Source organism: Oncorhynchus mykiss, chromosome 3 (genome assembly GCF_013265735.2).
Source record: "Oncorhynchus mykiss isolate Arlee chromosome 3, USDA_OmykA_1.1, whole genome shotgun sequence".
Classification (NCBI taxonomy): Eukaryota; Metazoa; Chordata; class Actinopteri; order Salmoniformes; family Salmonidae; genus Oncorhynchus; species Oncorhynchus mykiss.
Window position 1 is genome coordinate 77,484,620 of NC_048567.1, and position 25,010 is coordinate 77,509,629.

General features: G+C 41.6%; 1 pseudogene; it reads left to right on the forward strand.

The window, feature by feature from the left end:
• LOC110504837 overlaps nt 1–25,010 on the forward strand; it is a 35,281-nt pseudogene that overhangs the window by 5,600 nt on the left and 4,671 nt on the right.

Genomic DNA, 25,010 nt, shown 5'->3' on the forward strand with positions numbered 1-25,010 from the left:
GCATAGGGTTAGCAGTGTGGTTAAGGTTAGGATTCAGTTTCAAATTAAATTTTAAAAAGGTAAATTGTAGAAATAAGAGGAGTTCATGACTTTGTGGCTGTGGTAAATAGCGACGACCGCGCTGAGGACCAACACGTAGACTTTGTGACTGTGTCAGAGAACCAACTTAGGGTACAGTGGTTCATCCTTTAAAAATTGCAGCGTACTGCGGTGCAGCTTGCATGGTGCTGCAGAATTCAATGGCCCTTTATTTAAGTGTGAAGCACTGGGACCATTAATGCTGTGTAGTGCTAGTTTGACCACCAGAGGGCATCTTTGAGAAGCATTTGATAGTCGCCCTGGGTGATATGGCCTAACAGTAATATCGGAGTTTTCTAACTCCCCCTTGTGGTGGTCTGGAGCAATGAAGTGGTGTCGCAGGGTACCGTACTAAACCACAAATTACCTTTAAATCCCGCAGCATAATCGCAAAACATTTAGTGGAGAAACCACTGTAGATGTAGGTTCTCTGACACAGTCACGTAGCCTACATGTTGGTTATCTGACAGTCACGTTTTGTTTATGTGACTGTGTCAGAGGCACAAAAAGTACCAACAGAACAAAGTAGTATGGACCTGTTTCCATTTGTTATGGAATAAAACATCAGACATTTAAATGTCAACCTGTTATCAAAATCCTAGTTCCCTGTCAACAGATAGTTTTCTCTTAAACAGTCAGAACTGGTGGCTCTGACTGAGAACGTACAGCAGAAGCATTCTTACAACAACGAGTTGGAGAACATCAACACGGTTAGCTGTCTTTAAAAAAAAAAAATGTATTAGACCCTGTTCCCATCCTCCTTTCTGTGGCATTTTAAATCCTTTAGCAAATGTCATTGGTTAATCTTTTTCCTGACTCAAGCCTTGCAAAAGTTCATTCTCGCCCTGTCTCTGCAGAAATTAAACCCGCCCACACGGTCTGTAAACAGTGAAGGATTTATACCAATGCTTTCGAAATTGGAGGACTGTATAGAGTATGTTTCTTCCCATGTAATTATATTTTCATCCCACATAGGAAAGTGTGTATTCTATTGTAGAGCTGTGTCTTCATGTTGGCTGATTTACTTCCTTTTTTCCCAGGCAAACTTTAAGGATTACCCAGTGTATCTGACCAAGTTCCAACAATGTCTGTCTAAAGCCCTTCATGAAGACTCACACTGGGAACGCTATGCAGAATCTCACCAGCCACTTAACAAAAAGGGTAGGAAGGAGTCCTCGGCCGCTTTTTTATCATGGATTTTGACTTGGTACTGGTAGACAAGTCTTCTGTCTTGAGTTGTCTGTCTGATTTAAAATGTATTTTTCTTTCAGGATCTGTTGGGTCTAACGGACCCAGACGATGCCTTCACACTGTGTCAAGTTCAGAGCAGCTGCACCCAAAGACAGAGTGAGTAGAATTATTTATTTATTCTGTTGGAATTAAACATCAAATTGCTAAGCCTTCCTTTTGGTTGAAAAACTCTGTTGTGTTTGTAGAGATGTAATAATAATAGTGATTGTTCTTTCAGATGCTGATTGAACAAATGGAACAGAGGTCAGAGAGAATACTTGAGTGAGTATTGGGTTCATGTACTGTATGATCATGGCTTATCAGGATCGCCTCACCTACTGTGGTGTGTTCTGTTATCTTTATATCATTCAAATCAACGTTTATTTGTCACATGCGCCAAATACAACACGACTTTTACAGTGACATTTTTACTTACAAGCCCTTAACCAAAATACCTTAAGAAATAAAAGTAACAAATAATTAAAGAGCAGCAGTAAAATAACAATAGCTAGGCTATATACGGGGGTACTGGTACAGAGTCAATGTGCCGGGGGTACCGGTTATCCGAGGTAGTTGAGGTAATATGTACATGAAGGTAGAGTTATTAAAGTGACTATGCATAGATAATGAACAGAGTAGCAGCAGCATAAGGGGGGGGGGGGGGGGGGGGGGGGGGGGGGGGGGACACTGCAAATAGTCTGGGTAGCCACTGCTTAGATGTTCAGGAGTCTTATGGCTTGGGGGTAGATGCTGTTTGTGTTGCCTTTTGGACTTGAGTCTATGACTAGGGTGGCTGGAGTCTGCCAATTTTTAGGGCCTTCCTCTGACACTGCCTGGTATAGAGGTCCTAGATGGTAGGAAGCTTGGCATCTGTGATTTACTGGGTCGTACGCACTACCCTCTGTAGTGCCTTGCGGTCGGAGGCCGAGCAGTTGCCATACCTAGCAGTGATGCTCTTGATGGTGCAGCTGTAGAACCATTTGAGGATTTGAGGACCTGAGGGGGAATAGATTTTGTCATGCCCTCTTCACGACTGTCTTGGTGTGCTTGGACCATGTTAGTTTATGGTGATGTGGACAGCAAGGAACTTTGAAACCCTGCTCACTGCAGCCCCATCGTTGAGAATGTGGGGGTGCTTGGTCTTCCTTTTCCTGTAGTCCACAATCATCTCCTTGGTCATGTTGAGGGAGAGGTTGTTGTCTTAGCACCACACGGCCAGGTCTCTGATCTCCTCCCTAGCCTGTCTCATCGTGGTTGGTGATCAGGCCTACCACCATTGTGTTGTCGGCAAACTTAATGCCATGCAGTCATGAGTGAACAGGGCGTACAGGAAGGGACTGAGCACGCACCCCTGAGGGGCCCCTGTCTTGAGGATCAGCGTGGCGGATGTGCTGTTACCTACCCTTACCACCTGGGGGCGGCCCATCAGGAAGTCCAGTATCCAGTTGCAGAGGGAAGTGTTTAGTCCCAGGATCCTCAGCTTAGTGATGAGCTTTGAGGACACTATGGTGTTGAACACTGAGCTGTAGTCAATGAGTAGCATTCTCACATAGGTGTTCCTTTTTTCCAGGCATGAAAGGGCAGTGTGGAGTGCAATAGAGATTGTATCATCTGTGGATCTGTTGGGGCGCTATGCGAATTGGAGTGGGTCTAGGGTTCCTGGGAAAATGGTGTTGTGAGCCATGACCAGCCTTCATGGCAACAGATGTGAGTGCTACAGGTCCGTAGTCATTTAGGTAGGTTACCTTAGTGTTCTTGGGCACAGGGCCTATGGTGGTCTGCTTGAAATATGTTGGTAATACAAACCCAGACAGGGGGAGGTTGAAAATGTCAGTGAAGACACTTGCCAGTTGGTCAGTGCAAGCTTGGAGTACATGTCCTGGTAATCCATCTGGCCCAGCGGCCTTGTGAATGTTGACCTGTTTAAAGGTCTTACTCACATCGGCTACAGAGAGTGTGATCACACAATCGTCCACAACAGCTGGTGCTCTCATGCATGTTTCAGTGTTACTTGCCTAGAAGCAAGCATAGAAGTAATTTAGCTCATCTGGTAGGTTTGTCTCACTGGGCAGCTTGCGGCTGTTCTTCCCTTTGTAGTATGTAATAGTTTGCAAGCCCTGCCACATCTAGATTAGCCACTCCGCACGGTTGGTTAAGAGCCAATAAAATGGCAGCCATCCCCTCCGGGTGCCATTATTATTTACATTTATTTCCTAATTCCTACAAATGTTCTGTTACTGTATCTATGTGTAAAACCTACCCGTGTTCTGTCACCTATGTGTAATACCGACCCGTGTTCTGTCATCTATGTGTAATGCCTACCCGTGTCCTGTCATCTATGTGTAATACCGACCCGTGTTCTGTCATCTTTGTGTAATGCCTACCCGTGTTCTGTTGTCTATGTGTAATGCCGACCCGTGTTCTGTCGTCTATGTGTAATGCCGACCCGTGTTCTGTCATCTATGTGTAATGACGACCCGTGTTCTGTCGTCTATGTGTAATGACGACCAGTGTTCTGTCGTCTATGTGTAATGCCGACCCGTGTTCTGTCATCCCCAGGTACCATCAGCTGTTGGAGGAGATCCACCAGTTCTACCTGGACCAGAGAGAGCAGCTCCTCAGCCCCAGCATCACAGCCACAACCGCAGACTTGACCTGCCAAAACAATAAAGACCACTATGCATTAGTAATGGGCTCCTAATCAATTGTGCTATTATTTAATGTTTTTTTTTTTTTTTTGCGTTATTTGTAAATTATTTTGTACATATTATGACCGAAAAGAGCTTCTGGATATCAGGACAGCGATTACTCACCGTGAACTGAACAAAGATTATTTTCTTTAACGAGTCGGACGCAAAGGATTTATTCCAGATACCCGACCAGGCCCAAATCCCTGTCATTCGCGTGAAGAGAAGACACAGATACAGGGGAAGCAGGTCCGGGTGCCTTGACGGTGAGTGGGTAACCCGCCTCTATCATCCTCACATCCTCAAAAAGTTCAACAGCTACACCATTGAGAGCATCCTGACTGGTTTCATCACCGCCTGGTATGACAACTGCTCAGCTTCCAACCGCAAGGCGCTACAAGCTTCCTGCCATCCCGGACCTCTACCAGGCAGTGTCAGAGGAAGGCCCTAAAAATTGTCAAAGACTCCAGCCACCCCAGTCATAGACTGTTCTCTCTGCTACCGCACGGCAAACGGTACCAGAGCGTCAAGTCCAGGTCCAAGAGGCCTCTGAACAGCTTTTTCCCACAAGCCATAAGACTGCTGAACAGCTAATTAAATGGTTATTTGCATTTATGCTGCTGCTACTCAATATTTGTCATCTATGCATAGTCACTTAACCCCTACCAACATGTACATATTTCCTCAATTACCATGACTAACCTGTACCCCTGAATATTTACACATTTACTCGATACTGGTACCCCCTCCCTTTCAGAGTGTGCTCCTAATCTCAGCTCGTTACCTGTATAAAAGACATCTGGGAGCCAGAAATCTTTCTGATTGAGACGGGGTCAAATACTTATTTCCCTCATTAAAATGCAAATCAATTTATAACATTTTTGACATGCGTTTTTCTGGATTTTGTTGTTGTTATTCTGTCTCTCACTGTTCAAATAAACCTACCATTAAAATTATAGACTCATCATTTCTTTGTCAGTGGGCAAACGTACAAAATCAGCAGGGGATCAAATACTTTTTTCCCTCACTGTAACCTCGTGTTATTTTATTGTTGCTCTTATTTTTTTTAAATAGATTTTTTCTTAACTGCATTTTTGTTTAAGGGCTCATAAGTAATAACTTCTACACCGTTATAAACAACAAGGACCGCTGTGCATTAGTAAGATCACAGTATTTTACTAAGATCCATTTACTTATGATTGGTTTTATTTTATTTGTCAGATACAGTTGCATAGATACTGTACAAACACATTACTGAAAATGATATTATCTGAGAAGCCTTCAACATGTTTTGCCAGCGATGATGTTGTCTGTCTGTTCTGTGTTCTCTTCCCAGGTGCGTTGTGGCTTTGCCTTCATGTTTCACATCTGTCAGGATGAGCATCTTCTTTTCCAAACTCACACCTAGACTAGAGAAAGTACTGTACCCACACCTAGACTAGAGGAAGTACTGTACCCACACCTAGACTAGAGGAAGTACTGTACCCACACCTAGACTAGAGGAAGTACTGTACCCACACCTAGACTAGAGGAAGTACTGTACCCACACCTAGACTAGAAGAAGTACTGTACCCACACCTAGACTAGAGGAAGTACTGTACCCACACCTAGACTAGAAGAAGTACTGTACCCACACCTAGACTAGAGGAAGTACTGTACCCACACCTAGACTAGAGGAAGTACTGTACCCACACCTAGACTAGAGGAAGTACTGTACCCACACCTAGACTAGAGGAAGTACTGTACCCACACCTAGACTAGAGGAAGAACTGTACCCACACCTAGACTAGAGGAAGTACTGTACCCACACCTAGACTAGAGGAAGTACTGTACCCACACCTAGACTAGAGGAAGTACTGTACCCACACCTAGACTAGAGGAAGTACTGTACCCACACCTTGACTAGAGGAAGTACTGTCTCCAAACCCACACCTAGACTAGAGGAAGTACTGTACCCACACCTAGACTAGAGGAAGTACTGTACCTAGGGATCATCCCTAGGACATGGTGTTTCTTTCTATAAGCGAGGGTGTGTAACCAGGCTGAGTAGGAGTGTATGACGTTACGGTGTGTGTAGCTGGTCAGCTGGGGGTGTTTGAGGCGGTGGTGAAGCAGATGCTGGAGGATGTCCAGGATGCACATCTACATCCAGACTGACATCATCGGATACAACCCCGCCCCCGGGGACCTGGCCTATCCTGAGAAACTAGAGAGGATGGAGGTAGGTTTGACTGACTGCTGTCTTAAGTCAGTGGGAGAATTTTGCCCCTATATACTAATCTAAGGTTAATTCGTTTTTTTTTTAATGTTTTTTTTAACCTTAATTTAACTAGGCAAGCCAATTCTTATTTACAATGACGGCCTACACTGGCCAAACCCGGACTACGCTGGGCCAATTGTGCGCCGCCCTACGGGACTCTCAATCATGGCCGTTTGTGATACAGCCCGGAATCGAACCAGGGTGTCTGTAGTGACGCCTCAAGCCCTGAGATGCAGTTCCTTAGACCGCTGTGCCACTGATAGTGATTGACACGGATTTATTATTGATTCTGTAGCAGCTGACAGTCACTGCCCTTTGTTTTGACTTCTACAAGGTCTTGGCCTGGTGTTTTACACTACAGATGTTTACAGTACACTTGGTGCTGTCTGAGTAGAATAGAAAGAGCCTGTCTCCAAGAGGCCTGTTAGATGTTTTCTGTGTTGAATTCCCTGTTCAACTTGTAATAAACTACGTCCGGACATGAGTAATCCATGAGTACTCCAACAGACGTCAAAGCTTGATCATTAACCAGAGATTTCATTTTTTTTATTGAATACTGTAAAACTATTTGGTGTCTGCCCGAATAGGCAAGTGACATTTTGTCTTAATAAAGACAACGTTAATTTGCTTTGACTCTAGTGTTCCATGTGTACATGTGCATTTGCAGGGCACAACAAAAAAAGAAGCCAAGCCAAGCATCACGCCCTTCTCCCTAAATTCCCTCTGTGTCTCATTCATTCAATTGCGTTTCGACCTCTCTATATACACACACAGAGTGTGCACACTAACTCCTGTTAGGCCTACAGAAATAAATGCCTATAGAAATGTATCTAACCGATGGGATATACAAGCTACAGTCCTTGCCAAGTGATCATAGTTTTTATCATGTAAAAATCGTAAAATATGCACAGAAAAACTGGATAAAGACAGCGTGTTTCCATCAGAATCATTAAGCATATGCCGCCTCAGGAAACAGATGTCTGGAATTCATCACCATGCAGTGTTCAATGTGGAATTGTTCATCCATTTAAGAAAATTCAAAATAACAGGCAGAATAAACTACATTGAACATCTGTATATTTTATTTTATTTTTTTTTATTTTACCTTTATTTAACCAGGCAAGTCAGTTAAGAACAAATTCTTATTTTCAATGACGGCCTGGGAACAGTGGGTTAACTGCCTGTTCAGGGGCAGAACGACAGATTTGTACCTTGTCAGCTCGGGGGTTTGAACTCGCAACCTTCCGGTTACTAGTCCAACGCTCTAACCACTAGGCTACCCTGCCGCCTAGGCTACCCTGAAAAAGAGGACCGATTTTTGTCTTGTAACCCTGAAAAAAAAAGATTTAAACTTGAGCCCCGTTTCAAATTATCTCCCTTTCAGACTAACTGTTCGAGATATGCATCATTTGATAATAATTAATTAAATATTTAATCATTTCGCTCTGGCAACTGTTTTCATTTGGAAAAATATTTTGTTCTATTGTTATTCTGTTTTTATATTACATGTTTTTGTTTACTTTTAAAAAATAAGTGTGTCTTGACTGTGATAAAGGGGCTTGGGAAATAAGAGCGTCTTGTCTTTTACATTTTCCAAAAATGAGGCTATTTCATTGCATAGCCATAGGCTTCTACCAGCACCACTACTGAGGTTACAAGCACCACTACTGAGGTTACAAGCACCACTACTGAGGTTACAAGCACCACTACTGAGGTTACAAGCACCACTACTGAGGTTACAAGCACCACTACTGAGGTTACAAGCACCACTACTGAGGTTACAAGCACCACTACTGAGGTTACAAGCACCACTACTGAGGTTACAAGCACCGCTACTGAGGTTACAAGCACCACTACTGAGGTTACAAGCACCACTACTGAGGTTACAAGCACCACTACTGAGGTTACAAGCACCACTACTGAGGTTACAAGCACCACTACTGAGGTTACTGCCTTTTTGAAGGTTGTTGGTCCACCATATAATATAACCAGTTGATATTAATGTTTCAATGAATAAATCATAAATTGCACTTGCTATTTTATTGACAAATTATTTATATACTGTGTATACATGCATACATATAGTACGCATGTAGTGTGTTGATGCTGTCCACCCTGTTGTCCACCATGTTGTCCCTGTGTTGATGCCGTCCACCCTGTTGTCCCTGTGTTGATGCTGTCCACCATGTTGTCCCTGTGTTGATGCTGTCCACCCTGTTGTCCCTGTGTTGATGCTGTCCACCCTGTTGTCCCTGTGTTGATGCCGTCCATCCTGTTGTCCCTGTGTTGATGCTGCCCACCATGTTGTCCCTGTGTTGATGCTGTCCACCATGTTGTCCCTGTGTTGATGCTGTCCGCCCTGTTGTCCCAGTGTTGATGCTGTCCACCCTGTTGTCCCAGTGTTGATGCTGTCCACCCTGTTGTCCCTGTGTTGATGCCATCCACCATGTTGTCCCAGTTTTGATGCTGTCCACCCTGTTGTCCCTGTGTTGATGCCGTCCACCCTGTTGTCCCTGTGTTGATGCTGTCCACCATGTTGTCCCTGTGTTGATGCTGTCCACCCTGTTGTCCCTGTGTTGATGCTGTCCACCCTGTTGTCCCTGTGTTGATGCCATCCACCCTGTTGATGCATGGGATTTGTTGTCCCTCCAGAGAGGAGCCTTCCTGGGCTTATCTCTAGAGGCCTTATCTGCCTGCATCCAGTCCCTGCTCAAAGCCTCTGATGTCATACTCAAGAACAAGATTGCTGCAGATTTATTTCAGGCACAAGGACAATGCCATGCACGTAATGCGTCACGTTATACATCCAGTGGCCAGTTTATCAGATACACCAAAATGGTTTTCTCCTACACACAGTGAGTCACGTGGCCATGGCTTGCTGTGTAACGCAGGCAGACGGGCATTCAGTTACTACTGTTCCATTTGAATGTTTGAATGGGCCGAACGAGTGACCTAAGCGACTTTGAGCGAGGTATGATCGTCGGTGCCAGTTCCAGTATCTCAGAAATGTCCTCCTGGGGTTTACAGAGAACAGTGCAACAAACAAAAAACACGTGGTCAGTGGCAGTCCTGAGGTCAAAAACTGCTCGTTGATGAGAGAGATCGAACTGAGAATGGCAAGAATCGTGCAAGCTAACAGACGGGCAGACAAACAGACAATTGACAGAGCAGTACAACAGTGGCGTGCAGAACGACATCTCAGCTGAAAACAAGAAGCGGCTCCATTGGACACATGATCACGAACACTGGACGATTGAGAAGTGGAAAAACATTGCCTGGTCCTTCGAATACCGGTTCGTGTTGCGTCATGTTGATGGCAGAGTCAGGATTTGGTGTGAGCAGTATGAGTCCATGGCCCCATACTGTCTGGTGTCAACGGTACAGACTGGTGGCGGTGGTGTGATGGTGTGGGGAGTGTTTTCCTGGCACATGTTAGGTCCCTTGATGCCAATTGAGCAATGTTTCCAATCCCCCAAAGAATTAAGACTGTTCTGGAGGCAAAGGGCGGTCTGACCCAGTACTAGATAGTTATACCTAATAAACTGGCCTCTGGGGTGTACATTTCTAACTGTAAAGGGTGTCCTTCCCAAATCTCTTCACCTTTTTATCTTCTTAAATGGGTCAATACTGGGTTTTTCTGGGGGGGGGGGGGGGGGGGGGTTAACATTTGAAATATTCTGATGTTAAAGTTACCGGTATGGTTTAATCTATCATATCAAATCCAATTTTATTTGTCACATACACATGGTTAGCAGATGTTAATGCGAGTGTAGCGAAATGCTTGTGCTTCTAGTTCCGACAATGCAGTAATAACCAACGAGTAATCTAGCTAACAATTCCAAAACTACTACCTAATTTTGTTCGGACACAAGTAGACGGTCAGCTGTTTCTGATCAAACACCTGTTTATCATGAGGGAACATTCCACACAGACTTTGCCATCAAGGAGATCTCTCTGGACCTGAAGAGAACCAGAGGTGAGATGGTGAGGAGGGACAGAAGAGGTTCCTTTAAAACATGTCATGACATTAGCATAATCAGTCAGGGATGACTGTTGTGTCCAAATGCACATGGCTATTATTATAACATTATAATTTGAGTTACTGTATAGCCTTATCTAGCCGTCGGTAGAATTGCTCCTGTTCTGGTACTTCCAAGGGCAGATTTAATTTGTAACACTAGAGAGCACTCTAATCCTTCTTCAGCAAGATCCATCTTTAATTTTCCTGTTTCAAAGCAGATGCTGCCTTCAAAATGATGAACCCCAAATCTGTACCTAGTTTCTTCAGACTCTACAGCCCCAATGCCATCCTAGAATATCTCTTAGAGGTAAAGTTCTTTAGATTTGGTTGAAATACATCCTACACATACAGGACCAGGAGTTTCTATGTCAGAAAACCTCATATATGTCATTTGGGAGGTCCCTCATCTACAATACCAGTTACTAGTAACTAACTAACCACTCTCTGGACCTAATCTACAGTAGTAGCAACTAACTAACCCCTCTCTGGACCTAATCTACAGTACTATGTACTAGTAACTAACCACTCTCTGGATCTAATCTACAATACCAGTTACTAGTAACTAACCACTCTCTGGACCTAATCTACAGTAGTAGTAACTAACTAACCTCTCTCTGGACCTAATCTACAGTACTATGTACTAGTAACTAACCACTCTCTGGATCTAATCTACAATACCAGTTACTAGTAACTAACCACTCTCTGGACCTAATCTACAGTAGTAGTAACTAACTAACCTCTCTAGACCTCATCTACAGTAGTAGTAACTAACTAACCCCTCTCTGGACCTAATCTACAGTACTATGTACTAGTAGCTAACTAACCTCTCTCTGAACCTAATCTACAGTACTAGTAACTAACTAACCTCTCTAGACCTCATCTACAGTAATAGTAACTAACTAACCCCTCTCTGGACCCAATCTACAGTACTATGTAATAGTAACTAACTAACTAACCTCTCTCTGGACCTAATCTACAGTACTGTGTACTAGTAACTAACTAACCTCTCTCTGGACCTAATCTACAGTGCTATGTACTAGTAACTAACTAACCTCTCTCTAGACCTGATCTATAGTTCTATGTACTAGTAACTAACTAACCTCTCTCTAGACCTAATCTACAGTAGTAGTAACTAACTAATCTCTCTCTGGACCTAATCCACAGTACTATGTACTAGTAACTAACTAACCTCTCTCTAGACCTGATCTATAGTTCTATGTACTAGTAACTAACTAACCTCTCTCTAGACCTAATCTACAGTACTAGTAACTAACTAACCTCTCTAGACCTCATCTACAGTAGTAGTAACTAACTAACCCCTCTCTGGACCTAATCTACAGTACTATGTACTAGTAACTAACTAACTAACTTCTCTCTGGACCTAATCTACAGTACTATGTACTAGTAGCTAACTAATCTCTCTCTGGACCTAATCTACAGTACTATGTAATAGTAACTAACTAACCTCTCTCTGGACCTAATCTACAGTGCTATGTAATAGTAGCTAACTAACCTCTCTCTGAACCGAATCTATAGTGCTATGTACTAGTAACTAACTAACCTCTCTCTGGACCTAATCTACAGTACTATGTACTAGTAACTAACTAACTAACCTCTCTCTGGACCTAATCTACAGTGCTATGTACTAGTAGCTAACTAACCTCTCTCTGGACCTAATCTACAGTACTATGTACTAGTAACTAACTAACCTCTCTCTGGACCTAATCTACAGTAGTAGTAACTAACCTCTCTCTGGACCTAATCTATAGTACTATGTACTCATAACTAACCTCTCTCTAGACCTCATCTACAGTAGTAGTAACTAACTAACCTCTCTCTGGACCTAATCTGCAGTACTATGTACTAGTAAATAACCTCTCTCTGGACCTCATCTACAGTACTATGTACTAGTAAATAACCTCTCTCTTGACCTAATCTACAGTACTATGTACTAGTAAGTAACTAACTAACCTCTCTCTGGACCTAATCTACAGTACTATGTACTAGTAACTAACTAACCTCTATCTGAACCTAATCTACAGTACTATGTACTAGTAACTAACTAACCTCTATCTGAACCTAATCTACAGTACTATGTACTAGTAAATAACCTCTCTCTGGACCTAATCTACAGTACTATGTACTAGTAGCTAACTAACTAACCTCTCTCTGAACCTAATCTATAGTGCTATGTACTAGTAACTAACTAACCTCTCTCTGGACCTAATCTATAGTACTATGTACTAGTAACTAACCTCTCTCTAGACCTCATCTACAGTAGTAGTAACTAACCAACCTCTCTCTGGACCTAATCTACAGTACTATGTACTAGTAACTAACTAACCTCTCTCTGGACCTAATCTGCAGTACTATGTACTAGTAAATAACCTCGCTATGGACCTCATCTACAGTACTATGTACTAGTAACTAACTAACCTCTCTCTGGACCTAATATACATTGCTGTGTACTAGTAACTGACTAACCTCTCTCTGGACCTAATCTACAGTACTATGTACTAGTAACTAACAAACCTCTCTCTGGACCTAATATACATTGCTGTGTACTAGTAACTAACTAACTAACCTCTCTCTGGACCTAATCTACAGCACTATGTACTAGTAACTAACTAACTAATTAACTAACTAACTAACCTCTCTCTGGACCTAATCTACAGTACTATGTACTAGTAACTAACTAACCTCTCTCTGGATCTAATCTATAGTACTATGTACTAGTAACTAACCTCTCTCTAGACCTCATCTACAGTAGTAGTAACTAACTAACCTCTCTCTGGACCTAATCTATAGTACTATGTACTAGAAACGAACCTCTCTCTGGACCTCATCTACAGTACTATGTACTAGTAACTAACCTCTCTTTGGACCTCATTTACAGTACTAGTATCTAACTAACCTCTCTCTGGACCTAATCTACAGTACTATGTACTAGTAACTAACTAACCTCTCTCTGGACCTAATCTACAGTACTATGTACTAGTAACTAACTAACCTCTCTCTGGACCTCATCTACAGTACTATGTACTAGTAACTAACTAACCTCTCTCTAGACCTAATCTACAGTACTAGTAACTAACTAACCTCTCTAGACCTCATCTACAGTAGTAGTAACTAACTAACCCCTATCTTGACCTAATCTACAGTACTATGTACTAGTAACTAACTAACTAACCTCTCTCTGGACCTAATCTACAGTACTATGTACTAGTAGCTAACTAATCTCTCTCTGGACCTAATCTACAGTACTATGTAATAGTAACTAACTAACCTCTCTCTGGACCTAATCTACAGTGCTATGTACTAGTAGCTAACTAACCTCTCTCTGAACCGAATCTATAGTGCTATGTACTAGTAACTAACTAACCTCTCTCTGGACCTAATCTACAGTACTATGTACTAGTAACTAACTAACTAACCTCTCTCTGGACCTAATCTACAGTGCTATGTACTAGTAGCTAACTAACCTCTCTCTGGACCTAATCTACAGTACTATGTACTAGTAACTAACTAACCTCTCTCTGGACCTAATCTACAGTAGTAGTAACTAACCTCTCTCTGGACCTAATCTATAGTACTATGTACTCGTAACTAACCTCTCTCTAGACCTCATCTACAGTAGTAGTAACTAACTAACCTCTCTCTGGACCTAATCTGCAGTACTATGTACTAGTAAATAACCTCTCTCTGGACCTCATCTACAGTACTATGTACTAGTAAATAACCTCTCTCTTGACCTAATCTACAGTACTATGTACTAGTAACTAACTAACTAACCTCTCTCTGGACCTAATCTACAGTACTATGTACTAGTAACTAACTAACCTCTATCTGAACCTAATCTACAGTACTATGTACTAGTAACTAACTAACCTCTATCTGAACCTAATCTACAGTACTATGTACTAGTAAATAACCTCTCTCTGGACCTAATCTACAGTACTATGTACTAGTAGCTAACTAACTAACCTCTCTCTGAACCTAATCTATAGTGCTATGTACTAGTAACTAACTAACCTCTCTCTGGACCTAATCTATAGTACTATGTACTAGTAACTAACCTCTCTCTAGACCTCATCTACAGTAGTAGTAACTAACCAACCTCTCTCTGGACCTAATCTACAGTACTATGTACTAGTAACTAACTAACCTCTCTCTGGACCTAATCTGCAGTACTATGTACTAGTAAATAACCTCGCTATGGACCTCATCTACAGTACTATGTACTAGTAACTAACTAACCTCTCTCTGGACCTAATATACATTGCTGTGTACTAGTAACTGACTAACCTCTCTCTGGACCTAATCTACAGTACTATGTACTAGTAACTAACAAACCTCTCTCTGGACCTAATATACATTGCTGTGTACTAGTAACTAACTAACTAACCTCTCTCTGGACCTAATCTACAGCACTATGTACTAGTAACTAACTAACTAATTAACTAACTAACTAACCTCTCTCTGGACCTAATCTACAGTACTATGTACTAGTAACTAACTAACCTCTCTCTGGATCTAATCTATAGTACTATGTACTAGTAACTAACCTCTCTCTAGACCTCATCTACAGTAGTAGTAACTAACTAACCTCTCTCTGGACCTAATCTATAGTACTATGTACTAGAAACGAACCTCTCTCTGGACCTCATCTACAGTACTATGTACTAGTAACTAACCTCTCTTTGGACCTCATTTACAGTACTAGTATCTAACTAACCTCTCTCTGGACCTAATCTACAGTACTATGTACTAGTAACTAACTAACCTCTCTCTGGACCTAATCTACAGTACTATGTACTAGTAACTAACTAACCTCTCTCTGGACCTCATCTACAGTACTATGTACTAGTAACTAACTAACCTCTCTCTAGACCTAATCTACAGTACTAGTAACTAACTAACCTCTCTAGACCTCATCTACAGTAGTAGTAACTAACTAACCCCTATCTTGACCTAATCTACAGTACTATGTACTAGTAACTAACTAACTAACCTCTCTCTGGACCTAATCTACAGTACTATGTACTAGTAGCTAACTAATCTCTCTCTGGACCTAATCTACAGTACTATGTAATAGTAACTAACTAACCTCTCTCTGGACCTAATCTACAGTGCTATGTACTAGTAGCTAACTAACCTCTCTCTGAACCGAATCTATAGTGCTATGTACTAGTAACTAACTAACCTCTCTCTTGACCTAATCTACAGTACTATGTACTAGTAACTAACTAACTAACCTCTCTCTGGACCTAATCTACAGTGCTATGTACTAGTAGCTAACTAACCTCTCTCTGGACCTAATCTACAGTACTATGTACTAGTAACTAACTAACCTCTCTCTGGACCTAATCTACAGTAGTAGTAACTAACCTCTCTCTGGACCTAATCTATAGTACTATGTACTCGTAACTAACCTCTCTCTAGACCTCATCTACAGTAGTAGTAACTAACTAACCTCTCTCTGGACCTAATCTGCAGTACTATGTACTAGTAAATAACCTCTCTCTGGACCTCATCTACAGTACTATGTACTAGTAAATAACCTCTCTCTTGACCTAATCTACAGTACTATGTACTAGTAACTAACTAACTAACCTCTCTCTGGACCTAATCTACAGTACTATGTACTAGTAACTAACTAACCTCTATCTGAACCTAATCTACAGTACTATGTACTAGTAACTAACTAACCTCTATCTGAACCTAATCTACAGTACTATGTACTAGTAAATAACCTCTCTCTGGACCTAATCTACAGTACTATGTACTAGTAGCTAACTAACTAACCTCTCTCTGAACCTAATCTATAGTGCTATGTACTAGTAACTAACTAACCTCTCTCTGGACCTAATCTATAGTACTATGTACTAGTAACTAACCTCTCTCTAGACCTCATCTACAGTAGTAGTAACTAACCAACCTCTCTCTGGACCTAATCTACAGTACTATGTACTAGTAACTAACTAACCTCTCTCTGGACCTAATCTGCAGTACTATGTACTAGTAAATAACCTCGCTATGGACCTCATCTACAGTACTATGTACTAGTAACTAACTAACCTCTCTCTGGACCTAATATACATTGCTGTGTACTAGTAACTGACTAACCTCTCTCTGGACCTAATCTACAGTACTATGTACTAGTAACTAACTAACCTCTCTCTGGACCTAATATACATTGCTGTGTACTAGTAACTAACTAACTAACCTCTCTCTGGACCTAATCTACAGCACTATGTACTAGTAACTAACTAACTAATTAACTAACTAACTAACCTCTCTCTGGACCTAATCTACAGTACTATGTACTAGTAACTAACTAACCTCTCTCTGGATCTAATCTATAGTACTATGTACTAGTAACTAACCTCTCTCTAGACCTCATCTACAGTAGTAGTAACTAACTAACCTCTCTCTGGACCTAATCTATAGTACTATGTACTAGAAACGAACCTCTCTCTGGACCTCATCTACAGTACTATGTACTAGTAACTAACCTCTCTTTGGACCTCATTTACAGTACTAGTATCTAACTAACCTCTCTCTGGACCTAATCTACAGTACTATGTACTAGTAACTAACTAACCTCTCTCTGGACCTAATCTACAGTACTATGTACTAGTAACTAACTAACCTCTCTCTGGACCTCATCTACAGTACTATGTACTAGTAACTAACTAACCTCTCTCTGGACATAATCTACAGTACTAGTAACTAACTAACCTCTCTCTGGACCTCATCTATATTACTATGTACTAGTAACTAACTAACCTATCTCTGTTGGACCTCATCTGCAATACCAGTTACTAGTAACTAACTAACTTTTAATAATATAATACATAAATACAAATCTATTTGGTCTCAAATAAATAATGAAACATTTTCAATTTGGTTTAAGTAATGCAAAAACACAGTGTTGGAGAAAAAAGTAAAAGTGCAATATGTGCCATGTAAGAAAGCTATCGTTTCAGTTCCTTGCTCAGAACATGAGAACATATGAAAGCTGGAGTTTCCCTTTAACATGAGTCTTCTATATTCCCAGTTGTAGTTATAGGAATTATTAGGACTATTTCTCTCTATACCATTTGTATTTCATTTTCCTTTGACTATGGGAAGTTCTTATAGGCACTATAGTATTGCCAGCTTAATCTCGGGAGTTGATAGGCTTGAAGTCATAAACAGCGCTGTGCTTCAAGCATTGCGAAGAGCTGCTGGAAAATATAATTTCGAAAACAAAACGTTTAGTGAAATACGGAACCGTTCGGTATTTTATCTAACGGGTGGCATCCATAAGTCTAAATATTGCTGTTACATTGCACAACCTTCGATGTTATGTCATAATTATGTAAAATTCTGGCAAACTAATTACAGTCTTTGTTAGGAAGAAATGCTCTTTACATAGTTTGTAACAATCCAGGTGGCCCAAACTGCTGCATATACCCTGACTCTGCTTGCACAGAACGCAAGAGAAGTGACACAATTTCCCTAGTTAATATTGCTTACGGGCTAAATTTGCAGGTTTAAAAAATATACTTGTGTATTGATTTTAAGAAAGGCGTTGATGTTTATGGTTCGGTACATTGGTGCAACGACAGTCCTTTTTTGCGAATGCACTTTTGTTAAATCATCACCCGTTTGGCGAAGTAGGCTGTGATTTGATGATAAATTAACAGGCACCGCATCAATTATATGCAACGCAGGACAAGCTAGTTAAACTAGTAATATCATCAACCATGTGTAGTTTGATTTTTTTTTTATAAGATTAGTTGCTAGATAAGTTTAATGCTAGCTACCAACTTATCTTGGCTCCTTGCTGCACTCGTGTAACAGGTGGTCAGCCTGCCACGCAGTCTCCTCGTGGAGTGCAATGTAATCGGCCATAATCGGCGGCCAAAAATGCTGATTACCGATTGTTATGAAAACTTGAAATCAGCCCCAATGAATCGGCCATGCCGATTTAATAGGACGCCCTGTACTAGTAACTAAACTCTGTCTCTCTGTCTCTGTTGGACCTTAGGGATCACCTGAGATAAAAGAACAATACATCGACTGGGAGAAGGACGTAGACCCCCACCTGAAGTTCAGCTTTGAGCAGTTCATCCAGCAACAGACTCGCCTCTCTGTGGGGAATCTGGAGGAGTTCCTCACCAAGGTAACGTGTAAGTCGGACCGAGGAGAGGACAGGCAGACGTAGCCTGGGGCTCTGACTTCACAACATGATGCTTCCACCCCCGTGCTTCATGGTCGGGATGGTGTTCTTCGGCCTGCCAAGCATCCCCCTTTTTCCTCCAAACATAAGGATGGTCATTATGGCCAAACAGTTATATTTTTGTTTCATCAGACCAGAGGACATTTCTCCAAAAATTACTATCTTTGTCCCCATGTGCAGTTGCAAACCGTATTCTGGCTTTTTATGGCAGTTTTGGAGCAGTGGCGTCTTCCTTGCTGAGTGGCCTTTCGGGGTATGTCGATATAGGACTCGTTTTACTGTGGATATAGATACTTTTGTACCTGTTTCCTCCAGCATCTTCACAAGGTCCTTTGCTGTTGTTCTGGGCTTGATTTGCACTTTTCACACCAAAGTACGTTCATCTCTAGGAGACAGAACGCGTCTCCTTCCTGAGCGGTATTAAGGCTGCGTGGTCACATGGCGTTTATACTTGCATACTATTGTTTGTACAGATGAACATGGTACCTTCAGGCTTCGAACCAGACTTGTTGAGGTCTACAAAGAAAAAAATCTGCCGTCTTGGCTGATTTCTTTAGATTTTCCCATGATGTCAAGCAAAGAACACTGAGTTTGAAGGTAGGCCTTGAGATACATCCACAGGTACACCTCCAATTGACTCAAATTATGTCAATTAGCCTATCAGAAGCTTCTAAAGCCATGACATCATTTTCTGAAATTTTCCAAGCTGTTTAAATGCACAGTCAACTTAGTGTATGTAAACTTCTGACCCACTGGAATTGTGATACAGTGAAAGAATATGTCTGTAACAATTGTTACAGACAATTGGACTCTACCAAGTGTCGAAAGCGTTCCACAGGGATGCTGGCCGATATCCCCACAGTTGTGTCAAGTTGGCTGGATGTCCTTTAGGTGGTGGACCCTTCTTGATACACACACGAAACTGTTAAGCTTGAAACCCAGCAGTGTTGTAGTTTTCGACACAAACCGGTGCCCCTGGCACCTACTACCATACCATACCCCGTTCAAAGGCACTTCAATATTTTGTTTTGTCCATTTACCCTCTGAATGGCACACATATACAATCCATGTCTCAATTGTCTCACGGCTTAAAAATCCTTATTTAACGTGTCTCCTCCCCTTCATCTACACTGATTTGAAGTGGATTTAACAGGTGACATCAATAAGGGATCATAGCTTTCACCTGGATTCACCTGGTCAGTCTATGTCATGGAAAGAGCAGTTGTGCTCCCGAGTGGCGCTGCGGTCTAAGGCAGTGCAGTTCAGTGCAAGAGGCGTATCCCTGGTTGGAATCCAGGCTGTATCACATCCGGCCGAGATTGGGAGTCCCATAGGGCGGTGCACAATTGGCCCAGCGTCGTCCAGGTGTGGCTGGGGTTGGCCGTCATTGTAAATACGAATTTGTTGTTAACTGACCTGCCTAGTTAAATGAAGGTTACATTTTTTTTTTTTACAAATTATAATAATAATTGTACACTCAGTGTATATCGATGCCGCCCCCATCTCTGATTCTCTGCTGGGCACGAAATATCAAGTGCGCCTTTTGGCTATTTAGTGTGGTCTCAATCAAATGATTTATAGGCTATAGGCTACGAAGCGCGTGATTGGAGAAGCACAGAGCAAAGTTATATTTCTAAGATGGATGGTGTGAATAAAACTAGGCTGCATTACACACTGCGATGGATATTCCAACCCTGAGCGCCGGCCCTGCTCTGCTCTTGCCGATCAAAAACGTTGTGTGCTGCCTAACCAGTGGCTGTGCTGTGTAGGGCCTACTGTACGTTGGCGGTTCAGGAGGATCTTCTGCGCAGATTAGCCTATAGCCTATGTTCTGTTCAGTTTGAGAAGGAGTACTGGAGGTCAACTTTGATAGCTTGCTATGATTTGATTTTAATACAAACGATGTGTTTCTTTCCCATGATGTATTTATCAGAGTTATTGATATTATTGTGAATAAGCCAGAGTCTAGTGATTTACTTGAAGCAGCAGCCGGGGCACAACCAATCAGAAATGGACAGTACATGGTGCTGAAAGTAGGCAAATTCCAGAAGACATTAGTTGGAACCGTCTTCATTTTAATTAGACTGTACTAACACCAAAAGGGGCTTTGTGTTGGAGCCAATTTCTGTTTGACTGATGAAATTAGGCTAAAGACTGCTATATCCATAGATTTGTCAGTCAATTCCTCCTCCCACCATGCACTTTTTAAATAGCCTCCCTCCGTGTCAGTGAAGGGCTGTTATGTTAAAACCAAGACTCGAATTGAGAGAGGCCTTAGGCCTTCATTTTATTAAAGAAAATGTTTTAAAAAAATGCAGGTCTACCCTTTTGTTAGCAAGATTTTGAAGAAAATAAAACCGATTTGAATGATATCAAGTAATTTATAACAGCGCTTTGATCGGTGATGCATTATGCTACAAACCAGCTACATATATCCACTGTGATTTATTATTTCACCCTGTTGGTCATCTATGAACGTTTGAACATCTTGAAGAACAATCTGGCCTTAATGGCCGCGTACTCTTATAATCTCCCACCCGGCACAGCCAGAAGAGGACTGGTCACCCCTCAGAGCCTGGTTCCTCTCTAGGTTTCTTTCTAGGTTCCAGCCTTTCTAGGGAGTTTTTTCCTAGCCACCATGCTTCTACACCTGCATTGCTTGCTGTTTGGGTTTTTAGGCTGGGTTTCTGTACAGCACTTTGAGATATCAGCTGATGTACGAAGGGCTATATAAATACATTTGATTTGTTAGCTTACGGATCCAATTATATAAAGTGATCTATAATAGCGTTTTGGTCTGTGATGCTTTATGCTAGAAACAAGCTGTAAAATACCCGGGAAAGACGTGACTGATGCATTATGGGAACATCATTGTTTTAGTTTCGTTGACATTAAGAGGCTGAGCTACAACCTTCTATAGCCAAGGTAGACCAAAAAATGTCCTTTGCGTGGAAATCTAATTCTGTCACTGTCAATTTGTTGAAAGCTATTCACTTTCTGTACAATAGAAGATGTTTAAACCCAGACAGCTTTGAGGGAAACCTTGTGACCTTCTCTCGTTGGGTTAAGCCACGGACCAAGAATAACCAGCAGTTAAAGCTCACATTTGCCTGTGTCAGTAGGCCTTCTGTGTCTGTGGTGGACAGGTAGACCTAACTTTTGAAAGTACCATGCTCCGATTCCTAATTATTAAATTATTTGCAAACAAGATGCACTGATTTGGCATTGGAGAAATAGGATAAGATGAACATAGGCCTATCTCTCTGTCCATTCTTAGCCTGTCAGATGAACACATAGGCCTATCTCTCTGTCCATTCTTAGCCTGTCAGATGAACAGAGGCCTATCTCTCTGTCCATTCTTAACCTGTCAGATGAACACATAGGCCTAGCTCTCTGTCCATTCTTAGCCTGTCAGATAAACATAGGCCTATCTATCTGTCCATTCCTAGCCTGTCAGATGAACACATAGGCCTATCTCTCTGTCCATTCTTAGCCTGTCAGATGTACACATAGGCCTATCTCTCTGTCCATTCTTAGCCTGGAATTTGTGTGGTATTATTAAAAAATATTCTACTAATGTGTAAAATTACGAAGAATTGCATGACATTTTTATAAAAGGTCTTTGTTTTTTTTCAGACCTGTAAACATGATGACAGATTCATGCTATGCTTTTACTATAATGGAGATCTTTCCACCCCTACTCTTGTCCAGGGTGGTCTATAAACCCACAACCTTCTGGCCCGCAGCCCTGTGCTCTATAAATATTCCTGTGTTGCCATATAATGCTGACAGGATGAAGAACAGTTTCTAAAACTGTATATCTCAGGCTCTGTTCTGTCCAGGAAGTGAGGGTAAACTGTATATCTCAGGCTCTGTTCTGTCCAGGAAGTGAGGGTAAACTGTATATCTCAGGCTCTGTTCTGTCCAGGAAGTGAGGGTAAACTGTATATCTCAGGCTCTGTTCTGTCCAGGAAGTGAGGGCAAACTGTATATCTCAGGCTCTGTTCTGTCCAGGGAGTGAGGGTAAACGGTATATCTCAGGCTCTGTTCTGTCCAGGAAGTGAGGGTAAACTGTATATCTCAGGCTCTGTTCTGTCCAGGGAGTGAGGGTAAACGGTATATCTCAGGCTCTGTTCTGTCCAGGAAGTGAGGGTAAACTGTATATCTCAGGCTCTGTTCTGTCCAGGAAGTGAGGGTAAACGGTAGACATGTTCTCTGCCATCCACTTCTGTTTTAATTACTATTTTGGGTGTAGGGGAAAGGTCACTGGTTAGCTAGTTTGGAGGAAGTATTTAGTGTTGTGTGCATTGCGTTTGCGCACTTAGCTAGCTACCAATGCATATGAAGTGTGACTGGCTCATCTGCGGATGTATGGAGAAAATGCCCTCATTTATTATTATTTTTTGCCTCTCACACGGGAGGGTTCGTACTCTCTGATTGGCTCAAAGTCAAGTTGTTGGCCAATGATGAGCATTGCGATCGTCGCTATCGGGTTGGTACGCAGCAAGTACCACTTTTTGTTCTAGCAAGAGAAGGAAGGGCCTCACGCTGTGATGAGTACCAGTCTATCAGCAGTGAGATTCTCTGTGTGTTTCATGCTTTAGACTGTTAAAACATTAGTAGGATTATGTTAATTAATCACTTCTTGATCTGTCCTCTTGAAAGAAAGTGCCTTCATAAATTATTCACACAGCTTGAATTTAAAATTGATTAGATTTAGATTTTGTGTCACTTACCTACACACAATACCCCATAATGTCAAAGTGGAATTATGTTTCTAGAAGTTAATAAAAAATGAAAAGTATTCAATCCCTCTGTTATTGCAAGTCTAAATAACTTCAGCAGTAAGAATGTGCTTAACAAGTCAGATAATCTGCATGGACTAACTCTGTGTTAAATAATAGTGTTGAACATGATTGTTGAATGACTACCCCACACGTAAAATTGTCTGTTATAGGTCCCTCATTCAAGCAGTGAATTTCAAGCACATATTCAATGACAAAGACCAGGGATGTTTTTCAATGCCCCACAAAGAACGGCAACTATTGGTAGATGAAAATAATATATATATATATATATATATATATATACATATATATATATCCCTTTGAGCATGGTGAAATTATTATTCAGACCCCTTGACTTTTTCCACATTTTGTTACGTTACAGCCTTATTCTAAAATAGATTAAATTGTTAACTTTCCCTCATCAATCTTCACACAATACCCCATAATGACAAAGCAAAAACAGGTTTTAAGAATGTTTTGCTAATTTATAAAAATATATCACATTTACTTAAGTATTCAGACCCTTTACTCAGTACTTTGTTGAAGCTTTACAGCCTCGAGTCTTTATGGGTATGACACTACAAGCTTGGCACTTGTATTTGGGGAGTTTCTCCTATTCTTCTCTGCAGATTCTCTCAAGCTCTGTCAGGTATGTTTTTCAGGTCTCTCCAGAGATGTTCGATTGGGTTCAAGTCCGGGCTCTGGCTGGGCCACTCAAGAACATTCAAGGACAAGCCACTCCTGCGTTGTCTTGGATGTGTACTTAGGGTCGTTGTCCTGTTGGAAGGAGAACCTTTGCCCTAGTCTGAGATCCTGAGCGCTCTGGAGCAGGTTTTCATCAAGGATCTCTCTCTCTCTACATTGCTCCATTCATCTTGCCTTAATCTTGACTAGTCTCCCAGTCCCTGCCGCTGAAAAACATCCCCACAGCATGATGCTGCCACCACCATGCTTCACCGTAGGGATGGTGCCAGGTTTCCTCCAGACGTGACGCTTGGCATTCAAGCTAAAGAGTTCAATCTTGGTTTCATCAGACCAGAGAATCTTGTTTCTCATGGTCTGAGAGTTTTTTGCTCTGACATGCGCTGTCAACTGTGGGACCTTATACAGACTGGTGTGGGCCTTTCCAAATTATGTCATCAATTGAATTTATCACAGGTGAACTCCAATGAAGTTGTAGAAACATCTCAAGGATGATCAATGGAAACAGGATGCACCTGCACTCAATTTCGAGTCTCATAGCAGTTGGTCTGAATGTTTATGTAAATAAGGTATTTCTGTTTTAAAAAAATGTATACATTTGCTAAAATTTCTAAACCTGTTCTCGCTTTGTCATTATGGGGTATTGTGTGTAGATTGAGGATTGTTTTAATTTAATCAATTTTAGAATAAGGCTGTAACGTAATACAATTTGGTAATAGTCAAGGGGTCTGAATACTTTCTGAATGCACTGTACACTTTGGATGGTGTATCAATACACCCAGTCACTACAAAGATACAGGCATCCTCCTAACTCAGTTGCCGGAGAGGAAGGAAACTACTTGGAGATTTCAGCATGAGGCCAGTGGTGACTTTAAAACACTTAGAGTTAAAGCTGCAATATGTTACATTTTGGGCGACCCGACCAAATCCACATAGAAATGTAGATTGTCATTCCCGTTGAAAGCAAGTCTAAGAAGCAGTAGATCTGTTCTACGTGCGCAATTTCTATGCTTCCCGG